Below are 14,389 nucleotides of genomic sequence, written 5' to 3'. Positions count from 1 at the left end.
TCCTCTGTACCTGGAACAGGACTCTAGGGCTATGACCACATTCAGATCCTGATTACAGTCTAGGCCTCTCATAGAACAGCAGCCCCCCCAACTCAATCCCATGACAAAGGGGTGCACTTGTGGTCATTCACAGACCAGGCAGGAAGACAGAGCTTTACACACTGAGATCCTTGTGGGGGGGGGTGTTTCCCAATAATACTCAAAAGCTCAGAAAGCACCCCAAGACCAGGCACAGGCTGGGGAAATGAGTAAACAGAGAAAAAAGAGGAACACCATTGAGAAATACATTGTTTTATTATTCCAAGAAAATGGGATCTTAATCCCATCTTAATCTGAAGATAAGGAAGTACAAGCTCCTGCATCTAAAGACTCCAAGTAAAACAGAAATTGGGCTCAGGCTATGACAGAACTCAAAAAAGAATTCAAAAATCAAGTGAGGGAGATAGAAGAAAAATTGGGGAAAGAAATGAGAGATGAAAAAGAAGTCAGCAGCTTAGTCAAGGAGATCCAGAAAAAAATGCTGAGGAAAATAGCATGTTAAAAACCAGCATAGGTCAAATGGATAAAACAGTTCAAAAAGTTATTGAGGAGGAAAAGAATGCTTTATAAAGCAGAATTGGCCAGATGGAAAAAGAGATAAGAAAGCTCTCTGAGGAAAACAAGTCCTTCAGATGTAGAAAGGAACTGAGGGAAGCTGCTGAATTTACAAGAAATCAAGACATAATACTTCAAAACCAAAAGAATGAAAAATTAGAATAAAATGTAAAACATCTCATTGAAAAAACAACTGATCTGGAAAACAGATTCAGGAAAGATAATTTAAAAATTATTGGGATACCTGAAAGTAATTATCAGGAAAAGAGCCTTGACATCATTTTTAAAGAATTCCTACAGGAAAATTGCCCAGATATCCTAGAATCAGAGGGCAAAATAGAAATTGAGAGAATCTACCTATCTACCCTGGAAAGAGATCTCCCAAAAAACAACCCCAAGGAATAGTATAGCCAAGTTCCAGAACTCCCAAGTCAAAGAGAAAATATTACAAGCAGCCAAAAATTCATGAACCAGAGGCTTCCATGAAAGCCTGTAAGGAATCCCATGACCTGATGTGCAATAAAGTAAACAGAAAGAGGGTTATATTAACAGCAACACTGTGAGATAATCAACCATGATGAGCTTAGCTCCTCTCAGCTGTTCAGAAATCAAGGAAAATGCTAAAAGATTTGTGATAGAAAATGCCAGCCACATCCACAGAAAAATCAACTGAGTGTGAATGCAGACAGAAATACAGTACCAAAACATATTATTTTCACTGTTATAAAGTTGTTTTATATTTCTTCCTTTCATTATCTTTTATTTTCCATTTAACTTTTATTATTATTATTATTATTATTATTATTATTATTTCACAATATGACTAATGTGGAAATTTGTTAACTTGATTGTACATGTAAAATCTATAATCTATTCTCTTGTGTGGAGGGAAAAGGAAAAGAGAGAAGTAGAGAAATATGGAATTCAAAAACTTAGAAAAAGATCAATGTTGAAAACTAACTTCACATGGAATTTAAATAATAAAATAATACTTTAAAAAGCCTTATTTAAATCAAGATTTTACATTTAACACCAAATTGTGATCTCTAACTCTTTAGTCAAAACTTGTTCCCCTTTCCATAAGTCTGATAAGTGATATGTATCATGTTTATATAATTTTCTTAGAGTATATCCCTCTATATCTAGGTCATTTATCTGATTTCCTCTGGCAAATAGTATAAGATCTGGTGCATATCCAGTTTCTACATTACTGCTTTTAACTTTCCCAAAAATTTTTATCAACTAATTAATTCCTAGCCAAAATCTTGTCTTCACAATTGTCAAAAAAAGGTTTGTTTTCTGTAGGAAATTGTATAAACACTCTTTTCCATGGATCTACCTTTGTATTTCTTAAGTATATTAGATAATTTTTTATAATTGCTTCCTTATAATATAGTTTAAAATCTGGTACTAAATGTTCTCCTTTAATTATTTTATTATTTTCTTAGATATTCCAAAATTTTTGTTCCCCAACTTTAATTTTACTTTTCTAATTCAGTAAAAAAAATTGACATTAAATATATAAATTAGTTTGAGTAAAATTGTCATTTTTGTTATATGATCCTTCCTATCCAAAACCAATAATTCTTGGATTATTTAAATATTTTTATTTATATAAAAGGAATTTTTCTGATTATTTTTTGCAGGTATGCTCTCAGGTATTTTATACTCTATAGAGTGATTTTAAATGGATCTTTTACTATCTCTTCTTGCAGTGTTTTTTGGTGATATAAAAGATTACTGATGATTTATGTGACTTCATATTTGATACTTTGTGGAAATTATTGCTTCAATTAAGCTATTAGTTGAGACTTTGGGACTTTCCAAGTATATTATATCATTGGCAAAAGAGGTAATTAATTATCTCTTTTTCTATTCAGATTCCTTCCTTTTTTCTTCTCTTATTGTCATTGCAAGGATTTCTAGTACAATACTGAATAATATTAGTGACTGTGCATATACTTTTTTCATACTTGATGTTACTGGACTGGTTTCTATCTTAATCCCTATTACAAATAATACTTGCTAATGTTTTAGATCCTCTAACATTGATGCAAAACAGGTTTTGTGTAATCCTTGGCATTTGAATTACTTTTTTTCTGATCACTTGCAGGATTTTCTCCTTCATCCAGTAATCTGAAGTTTGACAATAATGTTCCTTGGTGTTTTCATTTTGGGATCTCTCTAAGGAGGATTCTTTCGATGACTATTTTGTCCTCTGGTTCCAAGATCAGGTAAATTCTCCTGGTTATTTGCTGAAGAGTGGAATCAGGCTTTTTTGATCATGGCTTTCAGGTAATTCAATTTTTCCAAATCAGTTGTTTTCCCAGAGAGATATTTTACATTTTCTTCAATTTTTTAAAATTTTGTTGAACAGATTCTTAACTGCTCATGAAATCATTATCTTCCATTAGTCTTCCATTTCCCAGGGATGTATTTTATTTGTTTCACTTTTGCATCTACTTTTCCATTAGGTTAATTTTATTTTCAACTTTTTCTAATTGGTCTATTGTATTTTTTTTTATTTAAGGCAATGGGGTTAGGTGTCTTGCCCAAGGTCACACAGCTAGGTAATTACTAAGTGTCCAAAGCTGGCTTTGAACTCAGGTCCTCTTGGCTCCAGTTCAGGTAATCTATCCACTGCACCACCTAGCTGCCCTGGCCAATTGTATTCTTAAAGGAATTGTTTTCTTCTATCACTTGTTACCCTTGTGTTATTTCTTTATTTTATACTCCATTCTTATTAAATAATTCCTCCTTTTTATATTTTCCTACACAATTTGGAAATCATCTGATCATTCCCAACTCAGTCCCAATCTTCCTATCAAGCACAACTTTAGTTTTGAGAATATTGCTAATTTCTACATAAATAATAACTAAACTGTTTGACCTTACTGAGTGCATTAATATTTTCCTTAAATTTTTTCTGGACCATTTATATCAAATTTTTCATTGAATATTAATTGTTAAATGAGGAGAATTGGTAGTCATGTCTAGTGAGATATAAAAGAAAAAAACAAATTTATATGATAATTTTATTATATACTTAAAAGAAAAGCAAGTTGTACACACTAGCTTTGCAGTTTCATGTGCAGTCATTTTTTAAATCATAATATGCTATGGAAAAGCTTGTTTTATTGCATGAATTATAATAATATAAATTTTAAAAATAACTTAATGGTCTATGTTTTTGTTCTAATTCTAGACATAGGAATCTATATGCTTACCTAACTTGAATATGATTTGTCTAAGCTATTTGGAAAGTATATAACATCATCAAGTCAGATGTTCAATATAGAACTTCTCCCAATTTCTTCTCTAATTCAATTTCATTTTCTTAAATTAATTATCATAATGATTTGCAGAATTCTTCTCCTTAGGGTTGCAATCTTGTGCTCTTTTGCAACTCATTATTCCATTCCCTCCTATGCTTTTTTAGGTGCAGAAAAATTCCTTCTTCCATTTTCCCCATTTACTTTTGACCAGAACCTTGTCCTGTTCATTTCTAGAATTTGTTTTTTATATTTGAATTGTCGAATTTAAACACTAAATGTCTTTGAGTTTGTAGTACAAGATGATTTCTGAGATGATCTGTTGAACATTTTGATTGACACTTTTCCCCTAGGTTGATATTATTGATATTATTTCTTGCATTACCTTGTTCTAATTTTTTACCTGAATACTATAGCACCTCCATCTCTTAAATTTTCTCTATGCATTTTATCTTCATAATTAATTAGTTTTTTTTAATGCAGATGATATTATCTTTTAACATTCTGCTTTTTTTCTTCACTTCTCTGTATGTGTTTTCCCAAATATTTTCTCTTGGATTTTTTTTGTTGCAGTTGCATTTATGGATTCAAGTTTATCTAGTTCTGTTGTGTTGTTCATAATTACTGATTTCAAATTTTTTTGTTTTTCAGGGACATTCTGCTATGTGTTTTTTCTTGATTCCATGGGGTCATCTGCCTTATTGGTATTAATTTATTCTGTTATTGTACAAAATTATTTTTGTAAAGTTAAAAAAATACATTTATCTTTCCTATGAAGCATAAAAGTTGTGACTTTGTCAAATAATTTTTCCTCAATTGTTTATATATTCAAACAGCTTGGGTTTTATTTCCTAATATCTGACTATCCCCAAATATCTGGTATAAATTCCATTTGAAAATTCCGAATATTTTTTCAAATCTACATACAAGAATTTTGCTTTAATTTTTGGCTATTTATTAATTCTGTGATGTATAATTCTCTTTCTTTACTTCATCTTTCCAAAAGAAATTTACTATCGTCATTGCTTTTTGATAATGATGAACTTAACTTATAAAAAGGCATCCAGAGTAAAACAAACTGAGAGAGTTGAGGAAGAATAGAGATTCAAATTAAATTCTACTTGATTCTTTTAAGGCAGATTAAACTTTAAGCATTAATGTTCTAACTTCTCTCTGTAGCTGGCCTAGGAGCCCTGGTGCTGGACAGATTAGAAATTTCAAGTAATTGTTTAAAGGGAACGTGACTCAAAGGTGTAATTAAAGTTAACAATAGTTTCCATCCTTTAACAACCAAGGGAATTGAGGCGGCTAGGTGGCCCAGTGAATAGAGCATCGGCCTTGGAGTCAGGAGTACCTGGGTTCAAATCCAACCTCAGACACTTAATAGTTACCTAGCCATGTGGCCTTGGGCAAGCCACTTAACCCCATTGCCTTGAAAAATCTAAAAAAAACAAAAACAAAAAAAACAACCAAGGTAATTGTAGGAGGGTACAAATAGAACTTTTCCTCCACTGTTGGTCTTTTGGAGTCTACTAGTCTTGCTAAGGGCTCCTAATGTGGAGCAATTTTCAGTTTGTTTCCTTGATTTTTAGAAGAAATGGATTTTAAGAGGCAGGACATCATTTTTCTTAGATATCTGCCCTTGTTATATCATGAAAGGGACCCAATAACAGAGGGTAAAGTTAAAAGTGACATGAAAATCCCAATGTGAGGCCCAAAGGATCCACTGAAGGTTTCTGTTTCTTCTTTCAGTGCTCCTCTGACTCTCAAAAATAGAAACAATGAATTTAGAAACATGTGAACACAATCATCTTAAGATGATCTCAAACATAGAGATTGCTTCCCAATATCTAACTCAGAATCACCTTACCAGCTCTGCAGCTTTGTAATGCACACAAAGCTGTAGGGTTGTGATTCATAGAAATGGTGAAGAGGCTTTGAAGACAATTTCCAAGAGGAGATGAAAAGAGGCAAGTTATGTTTGGATCACTTTACTACAACTGGCTAATCTTGTCTTTAGTTTTTAAAATCACTATTAGAAACTTCTCTCACTGTATAAAATTGGGGCAGATAGTCACACACACACACACACACACACACACACATAATTTACCTAGAACACTTAAATAGTAAGGGCCCAAAGTTTGGGACATAAATAAAAGAACAAGAATAACTTTCATTCAGTTATGATTTAAGTACTTACAGTTTTGGAACTATTAAAGCAAATCTTTTTTTTTTTTTTTTAACAATAATGATGGTTGTCTTTCATTCCTGAAGAAGACCCTAACATCAAAGAGGTAATGCTGTGAAAAGCACATGAACTGGATTTGAGTGATGGCTGTTGTGCTAAGTCACATTCTCAATTTCTCTTCCAGAACCATCTGGATCTAATGGCAAGATATAAATTAGGATGACTATGCATGACCCCAGATATAGTATATTCATGGTTAATGACTTTTCAAATGTCACACAACTAGTGATTTCCAAGTGTCTCCTAATCTCCTGACCACAAGGCCATCTAGCTGTCCTTTTTCAGTGGTAGAATTCTCACTTCCCATAGGGGAGACCCAGGTTTTTGCTTTTTTTAAATAATATTGTTAATAAATTACAATAAATTTTTTAACAATATGACTATACCATCCTGAATAAACTTGTAAGCAGGATTGTATCTGATTAGTTTTGGTATGAGAAACTAGAAGAGCATAAATATACAACTTGAAGGGATCTCCTTTTATAGATAAAGAAACTGATCCTCAGAAAAGCTTCCTTGGGATGACTCAGACAATATTATAATGCAGCCAAGTTTTGAATTCAAAACTTCTGATTCAAAATCCAATACTCTTCTCATTCAACCTTCATATCTTTCCTTCAAAGCATCTGTAAAATTACTTACTGTTGTCTTACAAAGATGCTGTTTTCCTTAGTATATAGAGTCACTAATATTTTGGTTCATTTTCCTTCTGAAACATATTGATTGTAACTTTAAGTAAGTCAATCCCCTCCTCACATTCCTAGGAAAATTTTGATCCCACAAACTGAAGAACAAAAATTCTACTACTGCCATGTCATTATCATTACCACTCTTACTTACTACTTGTGCAATTATTTCTAGTAATTATTATTATTATTATTATTATTATTATTATATTGTTTCTTATGCACATATCTCACTTAACTCTTATAATGGCCTATAAAGAAAATGAGAGGTGAGAGAATTTCTTTTCTTTTTTTATGCTTTCTTTTAATTTTTTATTAAAGATATTATTTGAGTTTTACAATTTTCTCCCAATCTTGCTTCCCTCTTTATTGTCTACGGTACCTTTTAGGAGGATAAAGTTTCCTTCCTTATCTCTTTTAACGCTATCTATATTTGCTGCTGCTTTGTCTGAGATAAGGATTGCTACCCCTGCTTTTTTTACTTCAGCTGAAGCAAAATATATTTTGCTGCAACCTTTTACCTTTACTCTATATGTATCTCTCTGCTTCAAATGAGTTTCTTGTAAGTAGCATATTGTAGGATTCTGGTTTTTAATCCACTCTGCTATTTGCTTACGTTTTATGGGAGAGTTCATTCCATTCACATTCAAGGTTATGATTACTAATTCTTTATTGCCCTCTGTGCTATCTTCACTCTGTTTGTATTTTTCCCCCTTTCCCCCCCTTTTATCCATATTCCCCAGTATTTTGTTTTTGAATATCACCCCCTTCAGTATGTTTGTCCTCCTATATCACACCCTCCTCTTTCTTTCCCCTTTCCCTTTTTCCCTTTTCCCTTCCCTTCCTTTTGTTATTTCCCCTTATTTCCCCCACTCCCCTTCCCTTTCTCCATCCCCCCTCCCCTTTTCCCCTTTTAATACTTGAAAGGTTAGGTATTTTATAAGTTAACTGAGTATGTGTAGGTTGACTTTAAGCCAAGTCTGATGAGAAGAAGATTCAGGTGTTTCTCCTCTGCTCCCTTCTTCCCCTCTATTACCATAGGTTTTTTGTACCTCTTAGTGTAAAGAGATTTGTCCCATTCAATCCCCTCCCTCCTCCCGTCTCTTTCCTGTCCCCCTTTATAGAGAGGTAGTGTATTTTTTTTTAGATCATTCTATCTAGGTCATAGAAAATTCTGAGTGTCTGCCCCTTCTAGTTCAGTATATTCTATTGGATAGAGTCAAAATTCCTGAGAGTTATTACAGTCTTTCTCCCAAGTGGGGTTAAAGCCAGTTACATCCCATTAGATAGCAGTCTCATGGATAGGTCATGGATGTCCATCATTTCTGGCTAGGTGTATTCTCTCTATTAGTGTTACATTTCTCAGGATTTATGAGAGTCTCTTCCCCCCACCCCAATGCTGGAATATAGCCAATTTCAAGTTACTGTATTGCATTTTTTCCCTTTTACCTCCCCCCCTTTTTTTTACCTTTTTATGTGTCTCTTGAACCTCCTGTTTGATATCCAAATTTTCTTTTTAGCTCTGGTCTTTTCATCAGAAATTTTTGGAACTCTTCCATTTCGTTAAATGTCCATCTTTTTCCCTGGAAGAGAAGGCTCAGCCTTGCAGGGAAGTGGATTCTTGGCTGCATTCCAAGCTCCTGTGCTCTACGAAATATCTCATTCCAGGCCCTTCGATCCCTTAAAGTTGATGCATCCAGGTCCTGCATGATCCTTACTGTGTCTCCTTGATATTTAAATTGCTTCTTTCTGTCTGCTTGCAGGATTTTCTCTTTTATCTGATAGTTCTGCAGTTTGGCCACAACATTCCTTGGTGTTTTCATTTTAGGATCTTTTTCTGGTGGGGATCAATGTACTCTTTCAATAACTACTTTGCCCTCTGATTCCATGATATCAGGCAGTTTTCCATCACTAGATCCTGTCATATTAAGTCCAGGCTTTTTTTCTCTTCAATGTTTTCAGGAAGTCCTATAATTTTCAGGTTGTCCCTCCTCGATCTATTCTCGAGGTCAGTAGTTTCGTTGATGAGGTATTTTACATTTGCTTCAATTTTTTCTATTTTTTTTTTGTGTAACTGACTCTTGCTGTCTCATGGAGTCATTAGTTTCTGTAGACTCTGTTCTTTTTTGGGGGGAGGAGTTTTTTTCATTAACCTTTTGCAACTCCTTTTCCAATTGGTCAATTCTACTTTTGAAAGAGCTTTCCATTTGACCAATTGAGGTTTTGAGAGAATTAATTTCTTTTTGCATTTGTTCATTTGATGATCTGAGAGATTTATTTTCCTTTTATGTTTGTCCAATTGTACTTTCTAAGGTTTTTTTTTTCTTGTTGCAAGGTATTGTCTCTCCCAAATTTTTAAGCTCCTTCCTTATTTCTTCAAGGAAGTCTTTCTGTGCTGGAGACCAGATTGTATTCTCCTCAGAGGTTCCAGGTCTCTCTGAGTTGGGGTCTTTCCCTTCCAGGAATTTTTCTATGGATCCACTTTTCTGCTGACCCTTCTTCATTATGCTAAGACCTTGAGTTGGGGGGGGCATGGTTCACCTGAGCTTGGGATCACTAAAGGCTTTACTGAGTGCAGTTTCTCTGGCTGGCCAGTAGGAAGTGCTGGTTGCCTTCTCTGGGGTATCTGTGACCTTGGTTGGGAGGCCTTCTCCCTTTGCCCAAAGGGAGGAGTTGGAACTATTGAATTCTTTTGCCTTCAATCAATGGTGGGCTTTACCCTGGCCTGAGGTCATTCCTCAGCTGGGCTGGTTCTTCTGCTCACACACCTGGGCCTGAGGCAGAATTAGTTTGCATTTGTGTGGGAGGAGGCCTCTGTGCAATGGAGGGGTGGACTCAGAGTTTCTCAGACCTGAGGAGCCCAGGGATGATGTCTGCAGCTCTCCTGCACCACACCTCTCCCTGCAGCCCCTTCCCCAAGCTCCGGGGGAACAGCACCAACACTAGCGCCCGCAGGTCCGGCTCTCGGGCCCTCAGACTCCTGGTAGCAATTCAGCTGTCAATCTGGCTGATCCCGGGCTGATCTTCCCTCGAAGCTCGGACTCACCTGCCCGTACTCAGCCAAGGCTGCTGCGGGAGACAAATCCTGAGGTAGATTTTCCTCTCCTGGCTTTTTTTTTTCTGGGTTTCCTGGTTCGGAATTCTTTTAAGAGGTTTGTTTCATGTGATAGATGGGGAAGAGATCAGGAGACTTTAGAACTGTGCCTGTCTTCTCTCTGCCATCTTGGCTGGAAGTCCCCGAGAATGAATTTCTAAAGAAAGTTAAATGGTTCATGGACACACAGTTGGTAATTTTTAACCTATATATTTTGAAGTCTTGAATTTCAAACTATCTTCATCCTTTCTCCTCACTCCCTCATTGAGAAGGTAAGTAATTTTATAAAGCTTAAGTATGGACAGTGATGCAAAATATTTTTCCATATTAGTCAAATTGTGAAAGAAAACAGCAAAAAACTCCAAGGAAAAATGAAGTTTTTTAAAAATAATATGCTTAAATATGCATTCAGATATGATTAGTTTTTATAAAGGCAGATAAATATTTTCACCAGAGGTCCTTCAGAATTATCTTGGTGAGAATAAGTCTTTTACAGTAAATCATTTTATAAATTGCTGTATAATGTTTTCATGGCTCTGCAGAGCTAAATTTTAAGTCTAGATCTTCTGAATATCAGGTCACTTATCTGTTATTAATATGTATACTTACCCAATGTCAAATATCTAGATAAAACTATTAGAATCAAGTCCATCTAGCAACAAATAATTGTAAAACACAATGTGCTAGTCATATTGCTAAATAGAACATTTGAAATAGCTCAAATTCTTCTATGTGGAAAAAAACATTAAAATGACTGAAATTTCATTTTTTTATTTTCTTATGTGAATTTTGGCATCCTTTTATGAAAAGAGAAAGAAAAAGTGAGAAGGCATATGAACAAGCAAAATTATCAAGGGGTAAGAAAGATAAAATTGTCTATACTTTTGGAAATCATAACAATTAGGAATTCCATTTCTTCATAAACTCATGATTTTTCTGTGCATCAAGTAGCCTAAAATAAAGTTAGATTGAGATCTTCCTCTGATACCCTGAAATGAAACCAAGTTTTTGTTCGTTGTATAAATGTGCAAGTTCCATCAGTTCTCACAAATCTAAAAAACTAGAAGCCCATGTTGGACTGTCCTGTCCTGCAATTCTGGAATACAGACCAGTAAGGGAAAAATTTGTTACTGTCATAAAAAATCATTAAAATGACCTAAATAGGGCAAGGAAAACTTGCAATGAGGCTCCTTAGAGAATGCCCAGTTTTAGATGTGAGGGAATCTTTAAAGAAACAAGAAATATAAGATGTAAAAATAGATATTAAAATGCTGCTGGTCTTCCTTTCTCAACACCTATGCACTGTGATATACTGATTAGAACACTCAACTTGAAATCAGAAATCATTGGCTTTAAATCTGGTCTCACCTGTGAAAGCCTGGGCAAGTCATTAAACTTTACATTACTCAGTTTCCTCAATTGAAAAATGAGAGTAAAATGAGACAGAATACTGTGAGCATGAAATGAGATAATACTTGTAAAGTTATGCTTATCTAGATGCACATATAAATGCCTAATAATTATTTATTTCCTTCTTAAAGTTAATTTTTATTAGTTTTTTTGCAAGGCAATGGGGTTAGGTGGCATGCCCAAGGCCACACTGCTAGGTAATTATTAAGTATCTGAGGCTGCATTTGAACTCAGGTCCTCCTGACTCCAGGGCCAGTGCTCTATCCACTCACCACCCAGCCGCCCTTCTAAAGTTAGCTTTTTTAAGAATAATTCAGAATTATTTTTCCTTTCTACCTAAGCTCTTCCTCCTCTGCTCATGAGGGACTAAATAATCACTTTATTAGTTTTATCTAAAATGGAAAGAAAATATAAGTACTTATCAAACACTTTTCATACATTTACAAACAGGCATTGTATTAAGCAGATGTGCAAAATTGAACTTATCCATACTTCCCCCCCCAAAAACCTACCACTCTACTGAACTTTGCTATTTCTCTAAAGAGCACTACTTCAAGACACTAATATTTCCAATTAAAATACAATCCATGACAAATCCCTCTTATTTAATCCACATATCTACTCCATTGCCAAATCTTGCTATCTCTAACTCTGTAAAATATCTCAGATCTTCTTCCTCCTCTCTATTAGAGTGGCACAGTAGATAAAGCACCTGGTTCTGGAGTTAAGAAGATTTGTTTTCACACCTAATAGCTGTGTGTCCTTGAACACATAACCTAAATTAACTTCAATTTCACAGGTTTACTGTGAAGATGTGATGAGACAATATTTATAAAGCACTCACTATAGTATTTGACCTCAGCTTTTCTTTCTTTTTCTTCCTGAGTGACAATTTGGTTTATTTATTTTATATTATTACAATTATCTTGTTGTGAAAGTAAACATAAACTCTCTTCCCCCAAATAAGATAGAGAAACCTCAAGAATAGTGAGAGAGGGGGAAAAGTGTACTTCAGTCTGGGTTCAAATTCCAATGGCTCTGTCTCCGGAAAGAGTTGCCTTCTTTATCATAAGTCCAAAAGAGAAGTTATTTCAAATATTTTTCCCATAGTTCTATTTCCCTCTGCTCTATTCCTCCCCACTTTCATTTATTCTATTCACTCTCTCCTTTCACCCTGTCCTTTTTCAGAAGTATGTTTTATCTGGGTACGATCTTCCCTCTCTTCTATCACCTCCCCCCCTCCATTTTCCCTTATCCCATCCCTTTCCTTTCATTTTACATTAAGATAAGATAGACTGTTACTTAATAGTCTATCTTCTTTCCTCTCTGAGCCGTTTCTGATGAGAATGAAGGCTCTCTCAGTTTACCCTGTTCCATTCCATTGCAAAAGCTTTTTCTTGACTCTTTTATGTGAAATATCTTAGCCCCTTCTTCCTCTCATTTCCCTTCTTCCCAGTACTTTCTTTTATGACCCTATACTCCATGTTTATACCATGTTATATCTTTAAATTCATCTCCCTCCTGTGTCTTGTCTATGAATGCTCCTTTTAACTGATCTTATAAATGTATTTTTCTGTATTATTTCTTGAAAAATGATGTCCAGACTCTTTACCTGCTCCTAATTTTCAAGTAGCCCCCAAATTTTTAAATTATGTCTCTGTTTTCAAGGTCAGTTGCTTTTCCAATGAGATATTTCACATTTTCTCCTAATTTTTGGTTCTTTAGGTATTGTCCTATTGCTTCCTGATTTCTTGCAGAGTCATCAGCTTCCTTTAGTTCCATTCTATATTTGAAGCTATTTTCTTCAGAGAGCTTTTTTATCTCCTTTTCCAACTGGCCAATTCTGCTTTTTAAGGCATTCTTCTCCTTATTTGCCTTTTGGGTTGTTTTTTTCCATTTGGTCTAAACTATTTTTAATATGTTGTTTTCTTCAGGACTATTTTGTATTTCTTTCACCAAGCTGCTGACTTCATTTTAATGATTTAGTTTCATTGCTCTCATTTCTCCAGGCAATTTTTCCCTTACACCCCTTACCTGTTTGGTTTTTTTTAGTTTTTTTTTTTTTTTTGCAAGGCAGTAGGATTAAGTGGCTTGCCCAAGGCCACACAGCTAGGTAATTATTAAGTGCCTGAGGTCAGATTTGAACTCTGGTACTTCTGACTCCAGGGCCAGTGTTCTATTCACTGCACCCTCCTTAATTGTTTTTTAAAGTTTTTTTGAAGCTCTTTTATTGCCTGAGCCCATTTTCTATTTCTCTTGGAGCTTTGGATACAAAAGCTTCAGCTTTGTAAGCTTCTGAGTATGTATTTTGATCCTCCATGGGACCAAAGCAATTTTCTATAGTCAGATTCTTCTTTTTCTGTTGTTTGCTCATTTCCTCAGCCTTTGACTGATTTACTGCACTTTCAAGGCTTTGGCCAAGGAAGGGGGGAGTTTGGACACCCCACAGTGTCCTCAATTTCTCCAAAGTTTTATGAGAGGCTTTCTTGCCTCTTCTATGGTATCTGGATGACCACAGGGATTTCCCTCTGCCTTGGAGCTATGAGGATTGTCCCTGCTCTGCTATGGTGACATGGAAGCCAAAACTGCAACCTGGATCTGAGTGTGGGCAAAGATCAGAATCCTGCTCCAGGGAGAGCAGAGAGAATTCAGAAATCTTCCCTGACTGCCTTACTGTCTGTGGACTGGGAGCTCTGGAAATGTGTGGTGGCTTCCCCAGTTCCTGCTGTAGGTTCTCACCATAAGGCTGCTCTGAGGCCTGCACTCTAATCCCCACTCACTCTTACCAACTCCACAGCAGTCTAACGAACCATTCAAGCCTTCCCTGGTGATCTGCGGGCCAAGACATCTGAAAACGGCCCCCTCTTGCCATGGCCCCAGGAGTCCAGGGTCTGTACCTGGAAGTTTGGAGCTAGTTTGCTCCAATACAGCTGTGCTTCATTGTGGCTCTTTCTCACCTCGTTCCTGGTGAAACAGATCTTTATTGTGGAACTTCTAAGTTGTCTTGGACTGGGAATTTGTATCACTTAGTATTTCTGTGAGTTCTGCCCCTCCAAATTTTGGCTAGTCATAATTTGATGGC

Source organism: Macrotis lagotis, chromosome 2, assembly GCF_037893015.1.
Source record: "Macrotis lagotis isolate mMagLag1 chromosome 2, bilby.v1.9.chrom.fasta, whole genome shotgun sequence".
NCBI lineage: Eukaryota > Metazoa > Chordata > Mammalia > Peramelemorphia > Peramelidae > Macrotis > Macrotis lagotis.
The sequence above is the reverse complement of the archived record's forward strand: the minus strand, read 5'-3'. Positions refer to the sequence as shown.